Here is a 22,500-nt window from a genome sequence, read left to right as displayed (position 1 = left end):
AGCACACAGAATATTTACAATGCAGAATATTTCAACCGCAACCACGCTCCCCTAAAGAACACACTCGTGAACCAACGCACACACACACACAAAAAAAACCACTCTTGCTCAAAGGCAGAATATCAACAAAATACATTCTCGCACGCACGCACGCACGCACGCACGCACGCACGCACGCACGCACGCACGCACGCACGCACGCACGCACGCACACACACACACACACACACACACACACACACTCAAGAAACAAACAAGATATTAACTTGCACAAAGACAGCACACATAAACACATAATCGCACACACATGCACACATAATCACACTCACACACACACACACACAAACACTAAAGTACATGCAGTCTTTTCTGACGCATCGTCTCACCATTCCTGGGGAGCAAGCAGCATTCTCCGCCCACGAGCCTCCCTATCTCCTCAGCATTAAAGAAGCGTCGCTATCCAGGAGATGAGCCTCCTGGGCATAAAGTATGCCTAGCAAGTAGGTCCGCCTGATGGTAAACACGTCTCCCACAATCCTTTGCTCCGTCTCTGCTTTGGCCCTGCCACACTAATGATTGGGGGGCCCCTGCTATGGCCTTCCCACAGCCCCACACTCCTCTCAGATACGTGGCTGCGTGTGGGAGATTGTGTGTGTGTATGTGTGTGTAGGTTTGTGTGTGTGTGTGTGTGTGTGTGTGTCTGTGTCTGTGTGTGGTGTGGGTGCCGCTCTGTCTTCTTGTATTGTGTTGCCTGTGTTGTTCCCCCCCCCCCCCCCCCCCCCTCTCTCCTGTAATCCCTTCGTCGGGCGGCTGAACCCTTTGGGCAGAGGATCTGAGGACGGTTGTAAACATCAACGCCATGATTTGAATAAGCTACCCCAGGGTGACATTTTTGTTGTGGGTTTTAAGTCCTCGTCTCGGATGTAAACTCGCTGTCGATGCCCAAAGCTCCGCCCCTGCAGGGGGGTCGCTATTTTCCTTTCGGTTTTTTTTTGTTGTTGTTTTTTTCCGTATATGATAAGCAGCATAGCGGATATCGGCAACGTTTCCCGGGGTTGGGGGATTTCAAAAGTCCAAGGTTTCCTCTGGCTTCTACCATGGCAGTGAGAGTCATAGAGTTACTATGTAAAAGTAGTGAACATTTGTCAAAGTTCTGCCCAACAGACAAAAAAAAGGGACAAAACTGCGCGCCACCCAGACTAAAGATGCTCAAACTCTGCAATACAGGGCTTCTGGATTCAACGTGCAGAGATTTGAATTCCACAGGCGTTGCCGGTGTCACTCAGTGTCCCCCTCCTGCTCCACCACCACCACCATCACCCACACACAACCCCCTCTGAAAGCCATAAAGCTCCCAAATGCCCTCGTTATTAGGTGAACTCATCTTGTCGGCAGCCGCAGTACACGCGGCGCAATTTGGGCATCAAGGGCTCCCGTCCAGCGGGAATGGAGTGGTCCATCCCTCTTCCTTACTGCCATCCCATAGACCCCTCCCCCCAACCATCCCTCACATACACATACACACATGCACACACACACACATGCACACAAGCGCACACACACCATCCCATAGACCCGTCCCCCCAACCATCCCTCACATACACATACACACACACATGCACACACACATGCACACACGCGCACACACACACACACACACACACACACACACACACACACACCATCCCATAGACCCCTCCCCCCAACCATCCCTCACATACACATACACACATGCACACACACACACACATGCACACAAGCGCACACACACCATCCCATAGACCCGTCCCCCCAACCATCCCTCACATACACATACACACACACATGCACACACACATGCACACACGCGCACACACACACACACACACACACACACACACACACACACCATCCCATAGACCCCTCCCCCCAACCATCCCTCACATACACATACACACACACACATGCACACGCGCACACACACACACACACACACACACACACACACACACACACACACACACACACACACACACACACACACACACACACACACACACACACACACACACACACACACGCGCACACACACACACACACCATCCCATAGACCCGTCCCCCCCACCATCCCTCTCACACACACACACACACACCATCCCGTAGACCCCCTCACCCCCCGACACCATCCTTCACACACACACACACACACACACACACACACACACACACACACACACACACACACACACAAGCACGAATACACGGGCACACGCACTCACACGTTTCTGACAGAAGAAGCCGCCCTTGCCAAAGCAAGGATGGTGCAATGGCACCATCGACATCTTTACGGCTTTATCCTCCGATGACTTTGCATTCGCTTACACTCTCACTTACTGCAGAGTCACGGTGATTTAGGCCCGGTCATTTGTTTTGATGGTCCGTGTCTTGGTGGGTGAGTGTAATGTGGGACAGGACTGTGTGCTTACATGTGTGTGTGCTCGATGGTCTCGTGTCAGTGTTTACCTACTACTGAATTGGGCAATGGATATGCTGCTGCTGAGTCTGTGTGTGTGCGTGTGTATTTATGGGTGTGTGTCCCCCATTTAAAAAAACAATGACCATTTTGTTAGGACAACCACCCTCTTTCCACTGTGCTTGTGAACACGATAAAATGATGCCCTATCACACACAGATGCACAGACCTCTGTCACTGTGCTTCTGGAGTGGGGGGTATCTTGTTGCTATCTTAACATAGCTATCAGTGGGGAAGAGAGGTGTAGTTCCTGCCCCCCCCCCCCCCTCAATGGTTAGCAGACTGAAGCAGGTATGTCCTCTTTCCCCTCCCTGCCTGTCACTCAAGGTGTGTTATCGCTAATGAATGGTAGGTAGTGGGAGACAAGCTGAACATGTGACTACTCAGCCATCCATTTGGAAGATGTCCCCTCTCTCTGTGTGTGTCTCTGTCTCTCTCTCTCTCTCTCTCTCTCTCTCTCTCTCTCTCTCTCTCTCTCTCTCTCTCTCTCTCTCTCTCTCTCTCTCTCTGGCTCCATCAATCTTTGTCTCATGAATTTAAAGGCTTCTTCACAGTTCATGAAAAAGACACATTCTGGCACTTTTCACACAAGGTTAAACACATACAAGAAAAGCACGCAATCTCGGGGGCACACAGCAACGTAGGGACAACGCTCTTCGATTTTGAACATTTCACTAACAAGCCACTACATCGAGTAGTCTGAGTCGACGTTTTAAGACAGCTCCTCTTCAGCCTTTAGTGCGTTTTATTTCGCTTTTGTGTGCCCGCGACGCGCTTAACCACAGAGGATTCAATTTAAAACGCCGCATGACGGTGGTTTGAGACGAGGCTTATGCTAAATCGTGTTTCTCTCTCGCCGGGGCTACATTGAAACATATTATTATTCACTCCCTCTGGTATGGCTAACCGAGCCGTCATCACCGTTGGTTTGCTAAATGCGTAAGTCCGGTCAGGTTTCATACTTTCGTTTTAAACGGTTGGCATTTCTCCCCCATTGTGGAAGACACTGACAACGTTTCAAATACTGCAGCTTCATTTCCTGGCCGAGTTATAATGTCAGCCACTTACCACCACAGGGAATGACAACCGATTTTTTACCCAGATTGCAACCATAAGGATAAAACGGCGCAATTAACAAATAAGAGTTCATTGGGCATGCAGAGTAATTATGGTAAGTGCAGACGTGGGAAAGGGGGAAATTATTAAAATCACATTCAGTTACACCTCGTTAAAAACACATTAAAAGTTATTTCAGTCCAGGTAGATATTTAATCTACCTGAAGGTGCCCTGGAAAAACATGATTAAGTAGGTAAACATTTGGTAAGATTATAATGTGTGTTTACACAACTATTGACCCTGCAATTAACCAGACTGATGACGAGTATGGGTATCTCTTCGATAAGCCAGTGAGAAATAATTACAGACGGATAATGTAGCACAGACTAATTGAAATGTCGAAGGTGGAATGGGATTACGGGACCATAAAGACGAAGGCTCTCGCAGATGAACTGTGTGCTTAAACGCTATCGTGGTGGATTCAAATCATCGGTTGACATTGTAACAAGCGGCCGCCGCGATCCGTAAAGCAAATAGTGTTATTAGACGACGATAAGGTCGTTACACGAAGACTCCCGCGCGCGGCCCATAAAGCCCCAGCTGTGTGAAGGTTCACACCTGAACGGAGCACTTAATGACACCTGCTGGTGGCTCTAGGTCATTTCCCATTTCGGTATTTGCAACGGTACGTTGAGCAACAATAGAGCCATTTCACAGCGGTGTCGGTGTAGGACAACTTGACAAGCACAGGTTTTGCTCATCACACTAATTATGGGTCTACTGCTCTTACACTTACACACCAGTGGTAGACTAGAGTAGTGAGATATAGGTATACTTAAGGTGAACTGTAGCATACAAGTTGTATTAGATCAATTAAGTGTTACGAGCGACACTTGATTTCGTCTTACGATGACATCTCTTTGAAAAGGGTCTTGTTGCCATCCGTGTTGGTCTATTTCTGCGAACCTCAATCACTTTTGGAGCTATTATTAGGCACAAGAAGGCTGTTTATTACTACATAAGTAGGAATTGCAGTGTGTAGGAATATACCCATTATGAAAAAGTGGATGGTACCATACCATACCATAACCTACACTATTCAATATCTAATCACCAAATATGATAACGCACCCCAAGGGTTATGGCGTGACGTCACAATAGACGTAGCCAAGAAGCGCACGAACTGTAGGGTCTATTTTAGGCGGATTGTGGACATTATTCGATAGCGCCATCTAGTGTTTAATAGGGGGTAAGACGTATTTGAAAGTAGCTGACAACGATGATTAAGTAAATATTTACTGTTGATTTACAAAAGCAAACAACAACCACATCTATTATTCTATTAGTTGGAAACGATATGTGTTTATATAATGTTTGTGTTGTACTCTATTTGCTACCCATTACCACACCAGGGCTGTACCTTTTGCAAGATAGAATTTGAATTGAATCATATTTGTAAACTATAAAATATGTTCATGCAAGCAGTGCGTTCAAGCCATTTGAGATTTGTATAACATAAATATCTGATCGTAACCGTAACCTCACACTTTTCACTTATGATTTTTCCCCAGGCAGCAAATATCGTATTTTTAAAACATTTGTTTGTTCTATATTCTGTGTCATTGCTTCAGGCCTTTGTAGTTTATCTCCCTCTCCCCCCCTCTCTCTCTCAAACTCACTCACTCAGTCACTCAATCACACATATGGTGGACAATTTTGAATAGTGCACTTAGTTTTAACAATCATGTTTACAGGCTATTCGTCATTGCAGGTGGGCGGCAATCCATTCCTATCCCACGTGACACAGGAACTGTATTATACTACTCTACAATACCAACTGAAAGAGCATAGGGTGACACATGGATGTATTCATACTGGCCTTTCACCAGGCATCTATCAGATGGACCAAGGATGCCTCTCCTTACATCTAGAGTACTTCACACTCCAATCTATTGGCAGAATTTATTCTCATTTTGATAATGTTTTCATCGTTTTGGTTATTTATCAAAGAAAAGCATACACGTGGTTTGAATCTCAGTTTCATTTCAGCATGGAAAATAATGCTTGACATTTTATTTAAAAGATTTCTATTGATGACTGTGTTTAGGAGCTGAAAATCTTGCAAAAAAAAAAATACAGCTCACAAAAGTACAAAAGTACAAAAGAGAGGTTAACTTACTATGCGTCGTACTCATATAAAATAAATAACAGTATACTGACTAAAGATATTAGTCATAAAGTGTAGTGTTAGGACTGACTAATACTAATTCATTATAGAATCCTTAGAAAATCAAGGACATCGCCCTGAATAGAAAGATACTTTAAGCTTTTCTGGACATTTCAGTGAAATACAGTTTATCGTATTTCTGTAACGATCGGTGTCTATGCGTATGCGCATGCATAACACCAATCTCTTTTACACCAATAACACCAATCTCTTTTTCTAAGCACTTTAAACTATACTGGACTGCTGCCACATCATTACCCCAGTGCTTCTCACAGTTATGTGCATGGATTCTCAATTCATAACTGGAATTAATGAAGTCTAATAAAATCTATCTTTGCAGCTTTGAAAATGTCATGTTGACAACCAGCTAAATCGACTGCACACAAAGTGGAAGAGATGTGTGTGTGTGTGTGTGTGTGTGTGTGTTATGTATGCGTGTGTGTGTGTGTGTGTGTGTGTGTGTGTGTGTGTGTGTGTGTGTGTGTGTGTGTGTGTGTGTGTGTGTGTGTGTGTGTGTGTGTGTGTGTGCGTGCGTAAGTGTGTGAGTGTGTGGGTCTGCTGTCCATACAGGAAGATTGACAGTCCATTAATGTGTTTTATGAAACCATGGCCATTAGAAGACCGAAAGCTATACACACTCAGAGTGGGCCATCTTTCGAGGTCAAGGCTAATCGCCAAGCATTTCCCACAAAGGCAGAAGATACTATATGGCTGGAGGAACAGCAAACAAGCACCATACAGGGGGAGGGGAGAGGTGAAAAGATCAGTTTACAGGTCAGAAAGTGGGACTGCAGTAAACGGTATCTGGATGAAAAACCAATAAAGGGTTGCAAGCTGCAAGGATCATTCTTTTAGGATGGGATGGATGGGAACACACTGATTGGCTTCAAAGGGATCAAAGCAAAGCATCAATAGGCAGATGGTTGAATAATACAGTAAACCTGTGAACGTTTCAGACACAGTTGACATGTGATGCTCAACAATTCCTCTTCCACTGTATATGTGTGAGTGTGTCATTAGATCCCAAAATACAAGCGTGTGTGTGTGTGTGTGTGTGTGTGTGTGTGTGTGTGTGTGTGTGTGTGTGTGTGTGTGTGTGTGTGTGTGTGTGTGTGTGTGTGTGTGTGTGTGTGTGTGTGTGTGTGTCCCCACCACCCCCGCTTCCTCCAGAAGTATGGCCTCTGACAGCTTGTGCCACATAGCTTTTCTCATTTGAAATGTGACTCAACATGAGTTCCAGCACCAGAGGCGCTATATGGGCTGCAGATGACCCTTTGACCCACCGCAAGCCCTGAAACTTGACCTGCCCCCATGTCCTTGGTTTCTTGGCCCATATAGATAAAAAGGATTGTTTTGTTCTGCGTGGAGGCATGTCAGCATGCCAATTCTATTTTTGATGTATGTACTCCTTGGTTTTGCTGTTTTTCTCAGTCTATTACTTTGATGAACAACCAAAGAGAGTTGGCCTACCACGTATGTAGGCCGACTGTATTACTGTACAATTATTCCAGTAATACATTTGCCATTTGTATGCATTAAGACTATTATGACTGAGCATATATGCCTGTATTTTGTCATTGTGAACACTTGGAGGCGGTAGTGTAGCGCAATTGAAATCCACGAACAACTGTCCAATCAGTTTTTTGAAAAATGATAAGCTTCAGGCGTGTGGCATACCATTTTCAAAGTTCGCAAATCTGCGATTGAAAACTTTATGTATCTTTATAAATGGTAATCTTCTGATGTTGCTGCTGTATGTTAAGGTAGTATACAGTAGGATTGTTAGGTTTCATCTAGACCAGAAGTAACTGTAGCCTCGCCCTAAAAGTAAAACAAGTAGGATGCTATATTTGCTGAGTCATGGTTAAGAGCTTTCAAAAAATAATAATAAAACATAATAATGTGCATATGCAATCTACAGCGAGCTTCTTAAAGATGAGTAGTTCCCACTGGAATTGTATTAATTCGACGTGAACCATGACGAACAATTACTGAACATGACAGCTTCTTTCTACAAGAAGATTGCTGAGTCCGAAAAAAATATTCCGCCTTAGAGCAGCTGTGGGCCTGATATTTCGCCAAAACCCTATCAAATCAGCGAGACGAGCCTTACCTTAAGTGTATGAGGTATGCGCGTTTGCCAGGGTTATTTAATTTAACAGTATCGATAAATCATGGAGGCGTGCGACATCGTACAGAACTCGCGGTAAACACGCCCGGCCCGGGCCGCCTCTACTGCGCAGGACCAGAGATGCTGGGGCTTCTGGTACGTGATGTCCCGTTTCTAAGACGCTCCTTTACTTAACGTTACATCCACGCCGAGGCGATCCGAAGCCAATCGGCTGGTCACACCGTGGCGTGGAGTGAGGGAGCTGGTTCTTGGGGCGACACAAAACCCCCTATCCCTGGTGCCAGGGGGCCGTCTATCAAGACAGTCTGCAATACAACAAGCTGACGCTGGTGTGCGCACTGCAGCTTTGACTCCATTGGACTCTCATCCACCACAGCACCACAGGCAGAGCGGCGACTACCCTATTCAGTAGACTACAGCTTTCCCAGTTCCTGTTTCCGCCGCAGCCTTTCCACCCGAATTTGTACCCAAACATCTCTGCGTCAGATTCAACTTCTTCAGCCCCGATGGATCGCGCCGAACGCCGCTGCTGCTGTGTGGCAAGGTACGTGATATTTAACCTCAACACCGCATAGACGACAGCATCGGAGTTCGCGTTTCTGCTCGTTACCACGTTATTCGTATACACCCCCGGCCTGTTGACTGCGTCGGCTGCTGACAAAATAGCGGTCATGGTAGAGACGTCTAGTCCCGTTATAATAGCGCTTTGAGCCATTTTGCGCCGCTTCAAATGCCGGATCCGACAACGTTATCATACGCATTGCAACTGAATGATTGCCTTTTGCATCGCCTTGTAGCATTGGGCTAAAAACACCAGCCTTAGCGAACACTATTGTACTTTCGGCTGCATGCTCCGTGAAGCAAATAGTGCAGTTAGCCCTGGAGAGCTCTTGGTAAGACCTGTTCCACATAATGGTCCGAGATGGCGAAAATGAGGTGTGCTTGGAGTTGATCTCTAGCCTTCAAGCTAAGGCTATCAACAATGCTAAGAAATACACAACGGAAGCTTGGCCATAGTCCTACAGTCGAGCTATGGACACACACACACACACACACACACACACACACACACACACACACACACACACACACACACACACACACACACACACACACACACCATCACAACGTACTATTCCCATTGGTGTTGGTGATCGCCTGTGTGAGCAAAGTAACCCCAACGTTATGTTCATCAATACGACATTTGGAGGATGATATTCGGCCTAGCCTATGACAACAGAAAGCAACTTGCCCACCTGAGTCATGCTGTTGATATTTGGAGAAGAGTGTGTGTGCCGCTCTGCATCCTAGTTTGTTTTTTTGGCGATCAGACAAAGCGGGTGGTTAATCTCGACCACTCGACTACCTGAAATAGCCCTGTATTATACATCACCGAATAATACTCAGTGTTTGGTCTTTGTTGTCCCATTGTCTGACAGGCTGTTCTGATACGTGATCCTATGTCAGCGTTGCCACAGACGCGTAAGTCAATTGTGTACCCCCCACCCCCCCCAATAACCAAGCCAGACCATCTGCTGGTAATGATAGTGTCCAATCCTTATGATAACATTGTTATACCTCTGTCTCTCTCTGCCTCTGTTCTTATTGAGCGTGCATTACCTGCTAGCCAACACGTTAATTGTTATGGCATAATTGTGGCGTGGGGCTCCTACATTAATATGTGGACTATAATTGTTTTCTGTGTCAGCACAGTTGGTCATGTTTCTGGCGTGTTCAACCATGGGCATCCCCTACTGGGTTGGTCACTATGTCTTATTTGTCACTTCACGGTGCTACAGTGATCCATGATGCACGCTATTGATTAGTGACGTTATGTCGCAGATAACAATTAGGAATTATGCGTGGTTTAATATCGGTTTTGCAGTTAACAAATTAATACAAAGCGCTTTCCACAGCAACCATTCTTATGTATACATTAATGACAGGTCTATCGATCACTTGTTTATGTTTACATTTGTTCCCTATGTTATTCATACGTTATGATGATATGCATTCTACCTGCTGTCCATTGACACCCAATTGGGAGGGGCTTGACATCTGGCTGCTGACGCCAGGGAAACCCAACACCTATGGACGCCTAATGCATCATTAATGTCATCGAATAAAATCCGCCCTTCTAACTGGCTGCCGATCGAATGAGTTAGTGGCCCTTATTCATCCATGAATTAATAAACAGACACACATATCAAGTGCGGCTGATGGAGAGGCTGGGTTGTAGCCACACATCAAAAAGTGTCATTTTTAGCTCTTGGAGGCCAAGGTCCTTTCTGAGGTACCATCACTATCAATTGCCCCTAATGGTTTATTTATTCATTTTTTTCCGATATATTTGTTTGTCTGTGAGAGAGCGCTTTATTCTGAAGTCACATTGCGCCGTTAAATTGTCATCATCCAAATTTGGAAGGCACCTGTTAAATGTAGTGATGGGGAATAAAAATGTCCCGTTAACCAGTGGCTTTCGCTGACTGCTACTGGAAAGTAGGGGGATTCACGAGGAAATGTTCACCCAAGTCCACCTTGCTTCACCCAAGCAGATCTGTCCATCATGGTCGCTTTCATTCTCTCTTTTTTTTCTTTCTTTCCCTCTCTGTCTCTTACTTTGTCCTTTGTCCTCTCTCTCTCGCTCTCTCTCTCTCTCGCGCGCGCTCTCTTGCTCTCCCTCTGTGTGTGTCCACTCTGAATGCTTTATATTCAACCCTGTCTGTCATCATTTTGGACTAATGAGTTCATTAAACATATTAGCGGTGCTCTGCCAATGAGGTTAGATGCGGTGCGGTGAGCAATACTAGGTTGGTGACACATCTCCTTCTTCAGTCTTTTCTTTTTTTCTTTTTTGCAAGCCTGTATTTAATGCCGGCACAAATGTCACATGTCAGTCTTTGATTTCATGTGTTTAAAATATTTCTTCATGAGAAATGGCATTTTTGATTTGTTTTTCTTTGGTTCTCTCCCTCTCTGTCTCTGTCTCTCTCTCTTTCTCCCTCTCTCTCTCTCTCTCTCTCTCTCTCTCTCTCTCTCTCTCTCTCTCTCTCTCTCTCTCTCTCTCTCTCTCTCTCTCTCTCTCTCTCTCTCTCTCTCTCTCTCTCTCTCTCTCTCTCTCTCCCTCTCTCCCTCTCTCCCTCTCTCTCTGTCTGTCTCTGTATCTCTTTCTCTGTATCTCACTCTCACTCTCTGTCTCTGTATCTCTGTCTCTCTCTCCCTCACTCTCACTCTCTGTCTCTGTATCTCCCTCTTTCTCCCTCTCTGTCTCTCTCCCTCTCTGTCTCTGTATCTCCCTCTCTCCATCTCTCGGCAGCACTAGCTTGTCACCTGCTCAGCGGCTGCTTCTCTTTGCTTGAAAAGCCATTCTAATTTCAAGCATCACAGTGTGTTGGCACAACCTACACTGTGTTTTGTTTGCCGCTTGCATATGTGTGTATTTCCTGGGTACACACACGCCTGTGTATAACATCTAGCTGTGTGTGTGTGTGTGTGTGTGTGTGTGTGTGTGTGTGTGTGTGTGTGTGTGTGTGTGTGTGTGTGTGTGTGTGTGTGTGTGTGTGTGTGTGTGTGTGTGTGTGTGTGTGAATAGCCTACATTATTTTTGGCTCTGCTGTCCCCAGATATATCCTCTTATGTATTCCTTTTTTCAAGGACACTCTACAGATGAAAGGAAACAGTCAAATAGAAAATATGGATGAACCACAACCACAACCAATTTCTCCATAATGAACGAGTGTCTCCAATTTTGGAGGCTAACTCCTACAGACACAAAGGCCCTGTGCTTTGTACAGAGGGCAACGCTTGTAGCTATAGCTTGTGCACCACTAACAACACATCTAAAGGAAAGGGGCTGGGCTGAGGCTCTGAACCATTGTTGTGTAGTCTGCATTGTTGATCTGGGTGCCATGTATAGCTGTATAGCTGCAACCTAAGTCCAGTGTACCATGTTCTCTACATAGAGAACGGAGAACACAAAGTGGTGCCGGTTCTCACAATCATTTTCTTGTAAATTTCGGGCTTTGAGGAAGTGACATTCTCTAAATATCCTACCCAAGGATAGACGCCCGAGTCTGTTTCTTAAAGGAGTTTTGCCTTCACCAACTTGCAGGAGGGAGGCTCCTGAAGCAAGTGAAAGACATGATTTATAGAGTTAGGTCAGTGAACAATCACTGTGTGTCCTGCGTTGGCATTTGGCTGGCTTTTCTTTGTCCAGTCTGACATTTAATGTCCAATCCCCGTGCTAGGTTGTCTGCCTATCAGTCGATTTTCAAGGTGGGCACAAATAATGTATGCCACATGCCATACTCGCTTGTTCTATATCTGTTGCAGGCCGGAAGTTCGAGTAGATTCTTAGAACAAAAAGGTTTCCATAGTAAAAGCTATAATTTTAGTGTTTCGTTTGAGCAGCATGGCCATCCATCAGCTATTAGTGAGTCAAATGCGCTGTCAGTATTCCTGTTTTGAGTGGATGGGGCCTGCTTCTATAAGAGACTATTTCGATTTTAGACCGCTCCCGGCTGATTACTGACCAATCAGGGCATCTTCTCCCTGATTGGTTCAGGGAATCCATCTTGCCTGTCACAGGTGCCTGGATGCAACACTTATCATTGGATGAGAAACATACTAAGTGAGGGAGCAGAGAGGAAGGTACTTTTGTCATTCAAAATCTTTTAATGGTTGAAGTGGATTAAGTTAAAGAAAAGTCCTATCAATCCAGTCCTTTTGCAAGAAAGAAGAAACTTTTCAGGGAGGGAAAGGGGACTTGAGATGTTGATCAACGTATTTAGATACTTTTGATAGAATAATACATTTATATTTGGATGCTGAAATTAGCTAATTAGAATTCAAAGTGACTATATCCCAGTGGGCTTCATCCACGTGTCCCATCTTCCCACATTTATAATGAGATATCTGGGTATTAAGGGAGGTGTGCCTGCCACACATTATTCACTTGAACTGCTTTAGGTTTTTTTACAAGTGGGAAGTTCTTTCTTCCTTTAATGAATACAGTCAGGGAGTAGGGAGGAGAAGCCCTGATGGGATTAGTTTGCTGCGTTTTTTTTCTATTTTCTTTCGGGTGCATAGGCGGGGGACTTAATAAATTATGAAAATACATTTTGAGAAAGCTCTGATCTCAGCCGTTACACTCTATAGATACTGACTTTATCTTCATAAGGAACTGTCCCAACTCAATTTCCCGAGTGTTCCTGGCAGACCACAGGTTGATATTGTCTGGTCCTTTTTGGCAGTCAGCAGAAATACCGGTTTCATCTGGCTTGATTATTACTCCGAAATACAAAAGGTGAGAAAAATGGATGGCTTGTAGAGCTTAATCAACAAAAGGTAATGCTTTGTTTCTGCATTCTTAATGCGTCAGCGTAATATCAACAAAACAATCGGTGTTAAGATGAACGATGTTACACCGAGATCGAAGGAACCATGCTGTGTTTGTTGTATATAAATGCTGTGAGCTTCAGTCATGATAGTGAAAGTAATAAATAACTGCATAATTATAACACTAATAAAGCAATAAAAATAAGAGCTATCGTGATGGATCGCTTATAGAGAACAGAAACAAAATGATTAACCCTTTCCATTCTGTCATGTCGGGATGGACACTTGGACGAAGTGGCCTCCTCTGTTCCCATTTACAGCGGCAACCATTTTAAACCGCCCATTTCTGGGGCATAATCTGCTCTCAGCCCAGATATCCAGGGACCCAAAGTGGTCTCCGACCGGCCCCTCAGGCTTCAGTCAAACATATCTCCAGCTTGGCCAGACCGCGTTTGGGATGTAGCGTGCTGGATTAGACCAATATAGAGACCCAAGCCGTTGCTGCTCTTTTACTTTGCCCACACACTGAGGAAGCGGCAGGGCTGATAAGAGGGAAAGGCTGCAGGTCTGGTTGGAGAGTGAGGAACAGGTGAGGTAGAGTTCTTCTCTTCCCATGACTCTTAAGTCTGGGATATGGCGAATAGTACACTATCGACTTCCCTTTGATGGCCTTTTTTTCTTTCTTCTTTCTTCTACTTGATGGTGGACTACACACCCAGGAAGGACTTCAACTTGAAATCTCCTGTCCCTCCTTCGACCTGTAACACAACCCACCCACAACCGGTTTGAGCAAGCGGAGACAAATGAGGTCAAACACCTCTCCCCACACCTTTTGTGGTCCGGCCAGGGATAAAGCATTAAAGATTCCCCATATGGACGGCCTTCATCTCTAATGTCGGATTCCAAATCCTAGACCCTCCTTCCGGCCTCAATTAAGTATGTCCCTCGTGCCGCCTCAGTGGGGACAAGATTGTGTGGAAAGTGAAACTCGGCTCCAACCCCCCAATTCCCCATCAGCTGCAGGATTTCTCAGAGTGGCAGTGTTGGCATTCACCTACAGCAAACCCCCCACGGTGTTCCCAGCAAGGGACAGGCTCTCTGATTCTATCTTAGCCATCCCCTCTCCCTAGTGGTGCTGCCATTTAGAGTTGGGCAGTAATGCCAAAATCAAATAGCACAATCTTTTTGGACCGCATCAATGGGAAACACAGTGCTACGATTTCTGTGAGTGTATGTATTGGCCTTGGATGAGCAAATTATTGTATTTGCCCCAGACTCAACGGTATCTACTCTCATCGGGTTGGCAACGAATTTTTGCATCTCTAGCAACCAACCCCTGGCTCGGGGGTCTATTTCAGGGTCCATGTTGGCAATCCTCTCTTAAGCTCTGCGCCCGGCCAGGGAAACCAGCCTGTGGTTCTTTCTTTTTTTTTTTTTTTTTTTTGCCTTAAACGATAACAACATGCCGGTCTGATGTATAAGTCTCTAGGACCCTACCGGACCACGCAGCAGTCCCAAGACCCTTCCTAAAGCAGGAGCTGGGAGAGATTGAAGATTCTAATGGTGGGGAGAGGGAGAAAAGGGAAGGAGAGAGGGTGAGAGAAGCTGGAGCAAGATAGACTTGGAGAGTAAGCCCTCCACATGTTGGAGATACCGGAATCCTTCCCCCAGAGGAAACGGCACAGAGAAGAAAATGCCGAGCACCAGCGGGTAGGATGAAGGTAGATTATGCCGGCGGGATATCTTGTCTGTCCGTGTTGGCATCTCAGGGATTCTGCTGCTGCTATCTTCATGAGTGTGGAAGTCGATGACCCTAAGGCTAGAAATCTCCCTTGTTTTCACAATCGTGGTTTCCTAGAATTGCCAACAACCTTTGAATATAATTTTTAGCTGCGAATATGCTACAATAAAAAATAAAGGGAAAAAAATAAGGATTTAAATTTGAATGTGACGGAAGCACCAAAATGCGTGGTCCAAGGCTCCTTTTGGAGACAATGCACTCACTTAGAGCAGCGAGGAGCTTACCGCTTTGCTCCCTCTCTGCTGATTAGAGAAGTCAAAAGAATATGATTAAGGAGACGCTGTGATTTGCTGTCTTGGCGTCCGACAAGAGACAGGGACTAAGACAGTTGCGTGTAGGAACCTTTTAACACAACAAATAGCTATTTTCATTTCGGAAAGTGAAAGATTTAGGACAGTGATGTCTTAAATGCATTTTGGTATGGATTGCCAAGTAAAATAATCAAACACTGAATTAATTTGACTTTTCTGTGACGTCATTTATTGTTTAGCCTAATGCATGAGGCAGGATTGGGTGCTTATATTTAAACACCCAATATTTATTTCAAATATTAGACGCTATCCATAATTATCGTGTGTGTGTGTGTGTGTGTGTGTGTGTGTGTGTGTGTGTGTGTGTGTGTGTGTATTAGGTTAGCCTATTTACTATCATTGTTAAATACTAATAAATTGATACATGACATGAATGTAATGCCATGAAACATTTAATACAAATTGACAATTTTCATCTCAAATCGGAAGGGAGATGTAAGTTGATTCTCCTCGATTGGAATCATCCTGAATTCTTCTTTCAGCAATGGCTTACTTTCAAATGAGATGCAACTCTAATGGCAGTGTTAATATTATTGTCTGGGTTGTTCAACCGCTCACTCTGACGTGGTGACGCACCGCAAACACTTCCCCTGTTACACAACGTAACAGGGGAACGAGCAAACAAGGTCAAACGACACCTCTTCTTCATCAGGATGTCTTAAAATGTGTTATTTTAATTACTCTCCTAGAGACGGCATGTTTGTAATATTCCTATCAGATGTATAATTCATGTGATACCATCATGGCTGCCCTTTCGCTTGGCTCGCGACGTCCTTCCGTTCCACCGAAAGATGAAATGCTCTCAACCTCTGAGATGTGACGCTGCGCTAGAGGAACATCAGCCTTGATGAGGCGCAGTGTAGCGTAGTGCGCGGCTGTCCTCTTTCCTTCTGTGTTAGCATTGCGCTCGTGTTTTTGAAATCAGAACCACCTGCCCGCTCGGAATAACAACACCCTGCTCTCGCGCTGTGCCACGCTTTGCCTCTTTCCCCATGTTCTTTCCCCCGCCGCCTCCATCGCCGTCACCCACGTCACTCTCCTCGGCGCCTCGCTCTCTCAGCCCTCCTCCAGCCACCGGCGTCCTAATTGAGGTACTCTCGAGTCACCGTAGCAACATTGCCCCTGCAAATAATCATTGTCGCACGGATTAGCATAACAGCGGCGGAGGCTTGGCTTTTATTCCCTCCAACACTGGATCCTCTCTCTCTCTCTCTCTCTCTCTCTGTCTCTCTGTCTCTCTGTCTCTCTGTCTCTCTGTCTCTCTCTCTCTGTCTCTCTCTCTGTCTCTCTCTCTGTCTCTCCGTGTGTGTCGTGGCTGGAACTGTGGACTTGTCTCGACATGGAATGAGCGGTCCACTCCACTGACTCTCTCTCTGTCTTTGTGTCTGTCTGTCTTTGTGTGTCTCTTTCCTCCTCCCTCCCCACCCCGCTTTTGAGCACCATAAATGTCCACAGAGACAAAGACACCCAACGCGCCAAGTGAGTTGTGTGCCATGATGGGTGCAAACTGGCAACAGACAGCCCAGACTGAAACCTCACACTCGCTTGTATTGTTACCGTAGTCTAGCGAGGGGAGTAACAAAACACCCTGTGTTGGGGCTAGTCCCCGCCCACTATCAACATTTAATTTAATCATTTTAATTGTGTGGCCAGAATAATTGCTGTGATGTTTGCTTCCAACTGGCAAGATACCCATCAAAATGAAAGGCTATGGTACTGAAAGACATATAACTAATAGTTATAGGCGCATAACAGTGAAAACTAGAAGAAACATGCTTTGTTCCCAGGAGAGGAAGTTGAATGATGAAGTGAAGGAAGTGGTGGAGGGCGGCTCAGCCATGCTTGACCTTTTCACCCCGCAGCTCCGCCCCTATTGTAATCATGCAATTGCACACCACCAATAGGCCTCCAGAAATAGTAATTTCATAATCATAATTTCAGTGTTGCTTTACCACCAACATTCAAACAACCACACAAAACGTACTGAATCACCTGCAATTTGTAAGACTGTCGGATACATGTCATTGTACGTATTTAAGAAGGATTTTTCTTTTCTAGTCTTCTCTTGTAGTCTTCTCATCCTCTTTGGGGTAAGGCTTCCTGTCACCCTGTGTGGATATGTCCTGCTATGGGCCGGTTTGTTTATCTTCACAGTGTTGAGGAAGGCCAAGAAAGGAAGTCTGCCATCTCCCAATGTTGTTTTGGGATATAAGTGACCAAAAGCACCAAAAGGGCAAACACAGGTTCCCCAACATGGGCCCGGCCTTTAGCGACTGGTAGGGGTGTGACGATACACTCAGCTCACGAGACGAGACGAGACACGATATTCGGTTCACGAGAACGAGAAGAGACGAGATTTTTAGAAAACTACAATGACAAAATATATGACTGGACCAACAGACTTTTATTTAACCGAGTTGCACATGCATTTTGAAATGTTTTATTATAACTCTTTGCATGCATGAAATGGAAACTAAAACTAAAATTTATAAAAGTTGATGTAAAATAAATTAAATTAAATAATTCTCTTTTTTTCAAGTGCAAACAATATTATGTGCAAAACCAAATCAAAGTTCTACTCCTTCAATGCAGAGTGCAAATAGTGCAAACAGTCTGAACAAGTATGTCACTGACAACTTGGTATTTTCCGTCTTATCAGTCACTGTACTGCCATTCATCATTTCCGCCGGGTACCCAAAATGCTGCCAAACAAATGATTTAAAAGTGGCGGGGGCATCTTTGACGGTAATACGGGTATTTTCCGACGTCATTCTGGACGTAGCAAAGGCGCATTACTCCCCCTACAGGCCACAAATAGAAGTTTGGATAGCTCACAAATCTCGCGAGACAGATTTTTAACCCGACGGGTAATATCGTCGAGTTTAATCCTGCGAGATCTCGTGGCACGAGATCTCGTCACACCCCTAGCGACTGGAGAGGATGAGGTTAATGGGGGAGATGATGAAGGGTTGTGGGGGAGGAAGGAGAGACATTTCTTCCTGCAGACACTGACCCTATAAGCGTCTGAAATGAGAGGGAGAATTAACGAAGAATCCGGTCTTGGCAGGGCACAGCTAATATCATGGTAATTTAAATATGCTTTTAAGAAGGTGTGTGTGTGTGTGTGTGTGTGTGTGTGTGTGTGTGTGTGTGTGTGTGTGTGTGTGTGTGTGTGTGTGTGTGTGTGTGTGTGTGTGTGTGTGTGTGTGTGTGTGTGTGTGTGTGTGTGTGTGTGTGTGATGGAAATAGACATCCAGTACAAAGTACATCCAGTCGCCTCACAAGCAAACAAGTGGTGAGCCGTGCAAAAGGAATTTCAGGCCCCTAACAAAAACATTTGACCACACCTCGTAAGGCGAGCGACTTCCCCATGGTGGATTCCCTTTGCGGTTTGACACCAGATCTAAATAGATTTCTTTGTTCCCCCGGGGGCTGTATTCCAGAGGATACGGAAAACTCTCCCGACCCCGGAGCGTGTGGCTATGTCGACGGCCTGACATGCGGAAGTGCGGTCGCTCTCGGAGGCTTTTGTTTTTGGCGGTTTTTCTGTTGGTTTTCAGTCCCCTTGAAAACCAGCTTGATTTGACTGCATTTTGTTGACCCGTCCTTCGCCCCCCAGGTCATGTCGGCTACTTGTAGCCACCAATGGAACAAGGCTTTTTATTTACTAGGGTTTTTTTTTTTATGCATGTTTCTTTTTCTTTTTTTACACTAATGGATTGGAAGGCTGCTCGGATTGTGTGACCAAGGCAGAGGTGGAGTGGTGGATTCACACACGCGGGCACACACACACAGTGTGTGGAAGGGACAGTCTCCCCCCTCTGCCTCAGTGAGTGCATACAAACACACATACGCCGGTGGGGACACATTCAAAATTAGACCACGCAAAGGTTTCCGGAAAAACAACACGGTCAAGGAGAGGTCGTGGCATGAGAGAATATTGCAGAACATGAAGTACTCTGCCCCTATTGAATTGCATTATGCCTTTTTATAGTATGTCAATTCATTCCACACCTTACGAGTGTACTCTCCACCCTGAAGCCCTTAGATGCATCACGCTGCGCCTAAATGTATGACTGGGTCTGGTGATACCTACAGAACCCATCCCGGTGCTCTGCTCTCTGGCAAAGTTTGCTGCCCCCCCGCTCTATGTGTGATCAACGATGGTGTATATTTATTCACAATGAACTCTTCAACAAAAGACTGATTTCGTATCTTCACTATTAGAACTCCATGTAGGAGTTTATCAGAGCCACCCTGGGGAATGGATTATACTAAATGTTCCTCAGGTCAACTCCAAACTCTGAACGATTTATTTTCTAATGTTTTGTTTGATCTTTGATATACTTTATTCTTCTCAGCAGAGAAATGTAGGCGTTCCAGCAGCCAGCATACACACAACACAACACAACACATGTGTATATATGTATCCCACCTATACAAAACCATGAGCCCACAATACCTAGCCTAGGATAGAAAAAGTGGAATGGATGGTCCATGTGCAAAAGTATAAGTAGCTTTTACTCATAGATAACAGTACTAGATTTGTGCAAATATACAGGTTTGCAATATACAGGTGCAAAAAATACAGGTTGATATATATAAGCAGCTCAAGTTAAAGTTTAAATGAATATTCTTCTGGCCTTACTAAAAAGGGGAGTTTTTATAAAGTGCAATTGCAGTAGGTAAAGTATTCTTAAATATGTCCTTTCTGCAGCTTAGCCGTCATAGCCTCCCACTAAAAACAATCTTTTGTTTACTCACTAGATTGTGCAAGGGATGTGTGTTATTGTGGATAATTCGCTTTTTTCTCTCTGTACCATCCTTCTCTCCGTCACCTCCTTGAGGGACTACTGCAGTCCCCAGCGCAGAGCCAGCCCTCCTAATCAGCTTGTTAAGCTTTTTAGAGTCACAAGACCTGATGCCGCTGCCCCAACTGATGACCTCAAAGAAAATAACACTTGCCACAACAGACTAATAAAACATACATAACATAAGGGCTGCTCGATCACGGGAAAAATCATAATCACGATTATTTTGGTCAATATTGAAATCACGATTATTCAAACGATTATTTTTGAGTTTGAAAACATGTTGTATTTATTCAGCATGTCTCTCTGATATTATTTTTTTTTAAACTGAACTTTGAAATGGTCCAATCTAAAATGATGATGCATAAAATGATGTATCCAGCTGTTCTGCCCTTTCTATAAAACATAAAAAAAAACTACGGAAAAATTCGATTGTTAATTTTGTGATCGTTTGACGCTAAAATCAAAATCGCGATCAAAATTCGATTAATCGCCCAGCCCTACATAACACATAAATTAAGTTGGACTTGAAAATGAAATGAGAGCTGTGAGCCACCAAAGAATTTCCTGTGACGGCCCTCATCTGGCAGTGGTCACCGTCCCCCAGCGCCAACGGGCTGGCCCCGGCCAGCAGGGCGTCTGAGGAGACGCCTGTTGTTACCCTGCAGAGGTCAAAGGGATAGGGGCCACGTCCAAAACGAAAGCATTGATCAGGGCTCCATTCCTCTACGAATAAGATCACCCATGGACACGTGACGCGTGACACATGACACACAAGCACACATACAAACACACATATTGACACACGTACCGACACACACACACATACTGACACACAGACAGGCACTCAGAGAGACATGCAGTGACAGACACTCAGTGATGCAGACACACTCTGTCTCTCTGTCTCTTTCCCTTTCAACAACAATCCGATGACGGATCTTTTCCAGGCTGTGAGTCATTAACCCTTTACATTTGCCACGCCATTAGCTGCCTGATAGCTGCAGTGTTAATTAAAACAAAAGGCTTTAACCCCCCAAACACAGGCACACGCACATGCATTACACACACACATATTCACACACCATGCTTGTTACGCTCTCTGTCAAGCTGCTCGTCACTGATAGAGATTTTCCGATACAATTTTATCCTTCCCAATGCCTGAACTAGAGCATCGACAGATACAGAGTAAGACTAGTTTTTTGGGATAAATATTATATACAACTTACAAAAACTGTATGTTTTCCCATACACTTTTTTGTTGCAAAATGCTGTCCTATTTCCCAGATATTTACCTACTATTTCCCTCGACGCAAAGCAAGATATAAGACAAAAACCCTGTGTGTGTGTGTGTGTGTGTGTGTGTGTGTGTGTGTGTGTATGTGCTCATTGCTTGACAAGCCTTACGAGCGCACTACGTGGCCATGTATTTTTCATAAGGTTTGCTGGTTTGTTATAGTTTCACTGTGAAATAAACATAAATAACTTAGCATCCATCCATTTTGCTCCCCCTCTCTCTCTCTTGACATCTCCCTTCACCTCTCCGCCCCAGCCCTCAAGCATGGGCAATACGACAAGTAGGATGAAGCATCGTCTTGCTTTCCCCCTACCTTGTTAAATTATTCGTATTTGGAGCATCGACGCATTTTTTAAGAAGAAAAAAACATTTTTGTGGAGAAAAACAAGCAGCAGCTCTATGGTGTTTTCAGCCCACTAGCTAAGCCGTAAGACAACGGCTGTGTTTGACCTATTCCATTCCGTCTTACCGGCTCTCGCCTTTTCCATTAACAGTATGGATTTGTGGCTCGCTACATACTAGCTCTGGCAGTGTAGTACACTGCCTCCTGCTTACTGGCGTTAAGCAGGTGCGCCTGTGTGTGTGTGTGTGTGTGTGTGTGTGTGTGTGTGTGAATGTGTGTGTGTGTGCGTGCTTGGCTGCAGCAGAGTAGTGTGCCTTGCAGGTAGCTGGGAGAGAATCACCGTACAATAATTTGATGTGATGGCGAAGAGGCCGTTAGGTTTGCTGAACATACCGTCGTATGCGTAATATTGTGTTTTTGTTTTAGATTTTTTGCTATAAGGGGACCATACTTCATTAATTGTCCTCCTGCAGAGCAGTCAGTGATTATTTGTTTGTGTGTGTGTGTGTGTGTGTGTGTGTGTGTGTGTGTGTGTGTGTGTGTGTGTGTGTGTGTGTGTGTGTGTGTGTGTGTGTGTGTGTGTGTGTGTGTGTGTGTGTGTGTGTGTGTGTGTGTGTTGACCCTGATGTGTGCTACAGAGGACGAGAAGCGTTCCAGGCTAGCGAGCGTGCAGACC

Source organism: Gadus morhua, chromosome 21 (genome assembly GCF_902167405.1).
Source record: "Gadus morhua chromosome 21, gadMor3.0, whole genome shotgun sequence".
Taxonomy (NCBI): domain Eukaryota; kingdom Metazoa; phylum Chordata; class Actinopteri; order Gadiformes; family Gadidae; genus Gadus; species Gadus morhua.
This window is presented reverse-complemented; position numbering follows the sequence as displayed.